The 8044-nt window shown below is 32.3% G+C and overlaps 1 long non-coding RNA gene across 1 annotated transcript; it reads right to left on the bottom strand.

Moving 5' to 3' along the window:
- Window positions 1-796: 796 nt before the first annotated feature.
- On the bottom strand, window positions 797-1451 carry LOC110914775. The gene is made up of 4 exons (XR_002578579.2): window positions 1348-1451; window positions 1129-1267; window positions 953-1021; window positions 797-873 (listed from the first exon to the last, which is right to left on the bottom strand). It is a non-coding gene; the product is annotated as an uncharacterized LOC110914775 (long non-coding RNA).
- Window positions 1452-8044: the final 6593 nt, after the last annotated feature.

Raw genomic sequence — 8044 nt, 5'->3', positions numbered from 1 at the left:
ATTTTGTTGTTCATAGATACACATAACAACAAAATTTAAGTCGCATACAATTGAAATGCGGTTTAAAACCATATTTCAAATCAAATCAAACAAACACGGATTCATATAATCATCATCATCATCATCATCATCATCATAATATAAACTAAATAAGGTTTAGGGTTAAAGTGTAGTTAATAAAATGAAATTAAACATGTAAATACACGCGTTAAATCAAAACAGGATTCGAAGAGCAAGGTTTAGTTAGAAGCCCTAATTAATCATCAGTCATATAACGACTTCAATAAAGAAATTTGTTTATTATATCAATCCAAAAAACGTATTCATCGATACACAATAACAACAAAATTTATGTTGCAGACACTTGAAATCCGGTTTATAACCGTATTTCAAATCAAATCAATAAAACACTAATTCAAAACACCATCATCATATAAACTAAATAAGGATTAGGGTTACACAAGATAAATCAAAACAGGATTCGAATACACGGATTCAAAACATCATCATCATGAAATTAAACATTTAAATACACGCGATAAATCAAAAACAGGATTAGAATAACAAAATGGAATCACAACTAATACAACTGCTATGAAAGAGAAGAACGATGAAAAAAGATGAACAAACCCTAACTTGTAATACACGTGGTTCAGATCTACAATAATCACTAACAAAATCAAATCAACAAACGCCTAGAATCAAGAACAGTGATCAGAAACATGCCGAAAACATAACCTATTAAACGCGGTGTTTTAATCTTGAAAAAAGTTTAAAAAAAACAAAATATTTTTTAGGGAGAATCAAACCTGAGACAGAAAAGGATGCAAATAGCTCGAAGAAACAGTAATATGATCAACGGATGGTTCAGATCTACAATAGTAAGTAAGAAAAAGAGGTTAAAAACCAACGACAATGAAGAAAAATTAACAAATTATGAGGAATCCCATACATGTTAATCGCCTGGTTAAGATCTTCAACCATGGATGAATGATGGACATGAACAATGGAAGAATAAACCCTAATATGAAATACACGGGGTTCAGATCTACAATAATCAGTAACAAAATCAACTCAAGAAACTGATAAAAGTGAAGAACAATGAACAAAAAAAGAATAAAACCATACCTGTTAATAGCGTCGTTAAGATCCGGAACCATGGCTGAGTGATGGAGAAGAAGAATGGTTGAGCGAGTGCAGAGGAGAGAAGAACGAAGGTTAGCGGCGGTGGGGAACTTTTAGGGTTTCTTCAAAAGGGGGTTCAGATCTACAATAATCAGTAACAAAATCAACTCAATAAAGTGATAAAAGATAAGAACAATGAACAAAAAAAGAATAAAACAATACCTGCTAATAGCGTGGTTCAGATCAGGAACCATGGATGAGTGATTGAGAAGAAGAATGGTTGAGCGAGGGAAGAGGAGAGAAGAAGGAACGGTAGCGGCGGTGGGGAACTTTTAGGGTTTCTTCAAAAGTTAAACCCAAAACCGGGTTCTCAAAAGTTGAAGACGTGGAGCATTCTTTGTTGAACACGTTAGTAAATTGAAGGAGGGCTTGACATGTGTATAGGTTGAATGTCGGGGTGCCAAGTGGCAGAACCTTGTTCTTTTATTACATATAGAGATATATTTTTTTAGGGGGATGTACATTGAAACAACCTCGTATTTGTGTAAAAATAATATATATATATATATATATATATATATATATATATATATATATATATATATATAGGATTAGGATCATGAGTGAACAACTTCTTCAGAGTGAACTGAGTGAACTAATCTTGGCCCTTGATCATTTTTTAGATTAAAAGGGTAAGATTGACATTAGCCAAGTACTTTTAATTAAAATCCCTTAATTTTCTCCTCTATTAACTCTCTCTCTCTCTCTCTCTCTCTCATTTTTAATTATTTCTCTATCATTTTAATTATAAGAGATTGAAGGGCTAATGTTTTTTTTAAATAAATTGTTATGTTCCTTTTAAATTAAATATTAAACCGAATTAAATTATGATTTGTAACATATGTGTATACAGGTCAGTATATACAAGACTTATACACTTGTGTATTATTACATCTTGTTTTCACGGGTTAGTACAAACCAGATTTATACACTTGTGTATTATTCAAGTACATATGTGTATACGGGTCGGTATATACCAGACATATACACCTGTGTATTATTCAAGTACATAGTGTATACATGTCGATATATATCAGACTTGTACACTCGTGTATTACTACATATTGTTTCCACTATACATCTTTTCATCAAACATTGATCTAATACATATATGTATAGAGAATGTAATTAAATATTTTTAATTGTGTTCTAACTGGAACAATATTTGATAATGTTTGTATTTTTTTAAAATTATGAAATATTAAGTTAGGTAATATGTGAGAGGAAAAAAAAATATAGAGAATGTAATTAAATATTCTTTTAATTGGAAAGAGAAATCTGGAGAGAGAAAAAATTAATTAATTAAATGAAGATAGAAATATACAATTATACCCTTGTGTCTATTAAAATACTTGTAAGTTACAAAAGATAATTACAATCTTGCCATTAAAGAAAAAATCTAGATCTACAAAATTAATGGTCAGGATAAGTTCATTTTGTTCACAAATAAATCATTGTTCACTCATGAACCCTACCCTATATATATATATATATATATATATATATATATATATATATATATATATATATATATATATATATATATATATATATATATTACTGCACCCATATCCCCATAAAATACTATACATATATAAAAAATGGTCATTTCGCTTCTTGAACTCGTATAAATATATATCCTGAATATATTTATACACCCTATAGATACTCGTAAATTTATCCATAAATATAAAATTATTTATTTTAGGGTTTTCTAATCGTAATATTTTAATAAATGTTTAGAAAAAAATACTTAAAGTAATAAAACGATTTCTTGAACTCACGGCCTTTGACTACATCAAATATATAATTTAACCAAATATATATATATATATATATATATTTATCACATAACGACAAAAAAGTAACATTTATATCTATTTTTGAAACGAAACTCCCAAAAATAGGTTTTAGTATTCACTATCTTGTCGTGAGTTCTCAGGAACTTATAAAAAATATGTATTTCCATCCACCATCTAAAAATACTCAGCCAAGTATAAATCTATTATCACATTAACCAAAAAAACATATGTAAACACAAATATATATACCTCGTCTCCAAATAAGTTCAAATGTCCATATGTTTCTAAAATATATACGATCGTCAGTTTAATGAAAATATCACGATTCGAACAAAAGTATACAAAATGTCTAGACATATAATACTCATAAAAAAAATTCCAAAATAGTCTATCTAGTTCATATGAGTCCATGTTCCTAATTATACATGCTACACATATCAAAGTTTGAAAATATATATTAGTTTCTTTCCCCAAAAGTCACCAAGCAGACATACAAATCACCAAGAAAAAGGTTTGAACGCACCCTTGTTATGACCAAAATATATTCTTATATATTTTTAGAGAAACCAAGATATATAAAGTTTTTTTTTTTTTTTTTTTTTTTTTTTTTTTTTTTTTGCGTTTCAAGTTTTAACCAAAACAACCTACTTGGGTGAATCCTAAAAAAACAACTTTTAAATAATGTTAAAACTATAGTTAAAAAAGATGACTTACTAACAACAAGCAAGGAGAAGGCTTGAAAATACTAGAACACACTTGGATCACCTTGAGGTGCTTGGATCGTCCTTAAGCTTATGGTTTATATTTGGAAGTTTGGTGATGTCAGTGTGTGGCCGTGTATATTGAAAGAGAGAGATTTTGTGTTGTTGTTGTAGTATTTAAATTTGGGGATGGTTGGTAGATTTAAAAAGAAAATAAATCCAACATATCTAAATGTAATCATTAATAAAGGCTAAATTGCACTTTTCGTCCTTTATGTTTTAGAGTTTCTGCAGGCGTTGTCCTTTAAGTTTAAAAATTACACTCTATGCCCTTTATGTTTACAACCTATAACGGGCGGTGTCCTTTCTCATAAACTCAGTTAATTTTTTTTTGTTAAAACCCCTCTTTGTAAAACTCTATAACAACAGGGACCATATGTGCAATACTCAAAATTAAAAGGGTTGTTATGATCCAAAAAAACCCCTTCTCTGTCAACTCAAATTATTGAACAAAACCATACGAAACCCTATCCCAAATTTCCGGCAACAACTACTTCAAGTTCCGACCGTTTAACCATGTTTCTTGTACAAAAAGCAAACCTGTCATCACCTTTCCGATCAACCCACCACATATCTCCAATCATCATCACAGTTACCTCCGATAACCACCACCTCCGGCGACTACCTTCTACACCGACCACCGTGCACCGTTCCTTCACCGTCTTCTTCATCAACCTGCCACGACAATCAACTCGAAACCTGAACTTGATACAATTTCCCCCAATTCCCCTCACAGCTGTTGACTAATGACAGTAGCCACCGCTACCGCCGCCTTCAGCAAACCCTAACCCATCAAGAACTCACCATGAATCAACAAACTCCTTACATGATTAACCCAAACCAAGATAGAAAATAAAAACATTTTACTTTCTGAACATAAACCCTAATTTCAGGATCCCCAAATTCAGTTCCATTTGATTCAAACATTCAAATGTACGGATCCGATAGCGTAAACGACGATTCAGAGCGAACCGCCTTTCGAAAAACCGAGAAGGAGTAAAAATTATATTATGATTCCAGTTCAAAATCTTCAAAAAAGTAAGAAATTCTTTCATTAACCTATTAAAACTGCTTTTGTTTACTATTAAGTGTTAGTTATCGAGTGTTTTTTTTTTCTGTAATGATGTGTTGAATTCAAGGAAGAAACAACGGAGACCTATAGATTTGTCGGAAGTTATCGATTTTAAGGCTATTTCAGAATCATTTGATAGAAACGGTGATCTTGGAGGACGTGGTGGTGATGTGTTGAATTCAAGGAAGAAGCAACCAGACCTGATGATGTGATGATGAAGAATCAATGGGGTTTGTTGAACATAAACAGGGGGGACCAATGGAAGAATCAAATGGAACTGAGACCTGATGATGTGATGATGAACATAAACCCTAATTTCAACCCAAACCAAGAAGAAGCAACCCTTTTAATTTTGAGTATTGCACATATGGTCCCTGTTGTTATAGAGTTTTACAAAGAGGGGTTTTAACAAAAAAAATTAACTGGGTTTATGAGAAAGGACACCGCCCGTTATAGGTTGCAAACATAAAGGACATAGAGTGTAATTTTTAAACTTAAAGGACAGCGCCTGCAGAAACTCTGAAACATAAAGGACGAAAAGTGCAATTTAGCCCATTAATAAACATGTCAAGGCATGGAACAAACTCAAATAAAGAAGAAAAATCTCCTAAGGCATGGTGTGGGGATAGTTGTCCTGCAGTAATGTCAAGGGGTTGGGTAGGATTTGGTGTGGTGTAGGTTAATTGAGTATTTAGTAAGTTTTTGTTGGGTGTATAAAATACCCGCTTTTTTATACCCACTATTTACTCGTTTTTACCACAACATAAAATAGATCCGTGAGAAAAATATGATAGTGTCGGGTTGTATAAAAATATATTATTATACGTTTGTGTCCTTGTCACGCTAAGCGTGTATCCCAAAAATAGTTTACAATATACGTGTTGTAAACTTCAAATAATAACCAATATATATCTAAATATATATTTATAGTATTACACATTTAATACTATAGAATGGTTTTCCAAGTATTTAGACAGTTATCAACAACTTTCGTGCGTGTCGGGTTAATTCGTTTGTGACCCAGTACTTCATAAAGATTATCAAATGCAAAATTTGACACAGGTAGACATTGCTATAAATATATAACGACCAAATAAATAAAAACTACGCCTAAAATGTAAGATCACGATGCGTCCAGATTCGGGTTGGTACGAAAATTATCCTTGATTTGTCGGTTGCGTTAAAACGCGTAAAGTGCTTCTGTGGTCGTTTCTAATCCGTTTTCAATCTGATTTCGACTACGAATATTAGAATTCTATTACGAAGCTAAATTTATGATAATATTTCAGTTTTTAAGGTAATACATGAATCCGATGCTTTCGTTTCGTTGCCAGTGCGTTCCCACATTCGCGTTTTTCGTTCACGTTTGCGTTTTGTGTCGTTCGAATGCATGATATCTTCGTAAAACCACATTAATATGTATAAGTTATATGTACAAATTTCGTATTCGTCGGCCCTGTCAGTATTTCGTACGGTGTCAGTTCGTTATCGCATATCGTTCAGCAGTCTGTAAAGTCGAATAGACGTTCCTAGGCACTCCACAAGGCCTAATCAAGTTAATATATGTCTAATTACGCTATGTATTATTTTCTTAACGTTTGTTATTCGTGTAACTAAGAACCAAAAAGTACCGATTGTCACATTCTCCCCCTGTTACAGAAATTTCGTACTCGAAATTTAGACTACGTTATCTCCTCAGAGTTGCGTCATTCGTAGGTAAGTCCGAATAATAACAAAATGAATGACCACATAATTGAATCAATACTTAATCAGATTACGTGAATGTAAGGACATTTTGCATCAATAAGAACCCAACGGTTTAACTGAGTTTGTTCTAGAAATTGATGTCAAGTGAACGAAGCGTTGTGATACTATCACCAATGTGACTAAGTATACTGGGGTCTAATAAAAAAAGAATCTTGAACAATAGAATTCCAAATGAACGTTCGTAATATGCAAATCAATTTTGGAACAATCGAATTTTCTACTAACGAAAACTTGCGTTGGTTGTTGTATGATTGAAACTTGAATCAACGAGCTCAAATAGATAGAATCATGAAATGATTTGTCAAATGTTGAACCAATAAATGAATAAGATAAAATCAATGTGTTGACATTGTTGAGTTGCAAGGATACACCGAAATGAAATACAACCGAACCTGGTGTATCATCGTCTTAATACATAGTTGCATTAAGACTACTTAAATGATGTGTCAAACGAAAAGCATATATAGTTTCGCATGAGACGACTGATCGTGATTAGCACAAGCTACAAGTTTATACTGACGCCACAAGATGTTGTAGTGAATGAAATAATAAAACAATAGTGGTGACCGAACAAGCATCACCGTGTTTTGCATGAAACGCTCGATCATGATTAGCCCAAGCTACAAGTTCGTTCAGACACCACAAGGTGTCGTAGTGATTGAAACAATTCAATAATAGCGGTGTTCAAACAAGTTCACCGTGTTTGAAATCAGATGGAAGGTTCAACGAAGTAAATCTGATTGTTTGTTTCAACAAATCTCACAGGATTTTCGATTGAAAATGAAATAATTAAATAATGTTTTTCGATCAAAAATGAAAGAGCAATAAATATCACAAAATGTCCGATCGATGCTGAAGGAACCGATAAGAGGTACACCGGAATATAACATGAATTTTGTGTACCATTATCTTAACACACGATTGTATTAAGATTGCTTTAATATGATAAACCAATGAAGCAGATTTAATATCAATAAACAAATAAATAAATAATTAAATCCGTACATGATGTGAGCAACGAGATTAGCGCAAGCTTCAAACTTGTGAAAAACGCCACCTCAAGGTGATCGTGCTTAAAGAAACGATTTAGTGAAGTCAAAGACCAAACAAGCCTGTTATGGTTCAAAACAATGAAGTGCTTGTTGGAATTATGTTGAATATGATGGTCTCAATCCATCATATGAAACCTTGAATTGAATATATATTATGAGCAAGTTCAACCAATTGAACTTGGTTTAGGCATAATTCAACAATGAGTACATGTATTGACAAGAAAGTTTCGACATGGTTACAACGAAAATCATGTAGACCACTCAAAAGAAAATGAGTTTTCCAAGAGATTCGTTGTGACAACCCGAACTTTCAAAGTTAGTAATGTTAAATCTTGTGACCGTAACTCCTCGTTATTTCTTTCCAACGTGTTACACGTTCCATGCTTGTGTGATTCGGTTAACCGT

Source organism: Helianthus annuus, chromosome 15 (assembly GCF_002127325.2).
Source record: "Helianthus annuus cultivar XRQ/B chromosome 15, HanXRQr2.0-SUNRISE, whole genome shotgun sequence".
NCBI classification, from domain to species: Eukaryota; Viridiplantae; Streptophyta; class Magnoliopsida; order Asterales; family Asteraceae; genus Helianthus; species Helianthus annuus.
The sequence above is the reverse complement of the archived record's forward strand: the minus strand, read 5'-3'. Positions and strand labels throughout refer to the sequence as shown.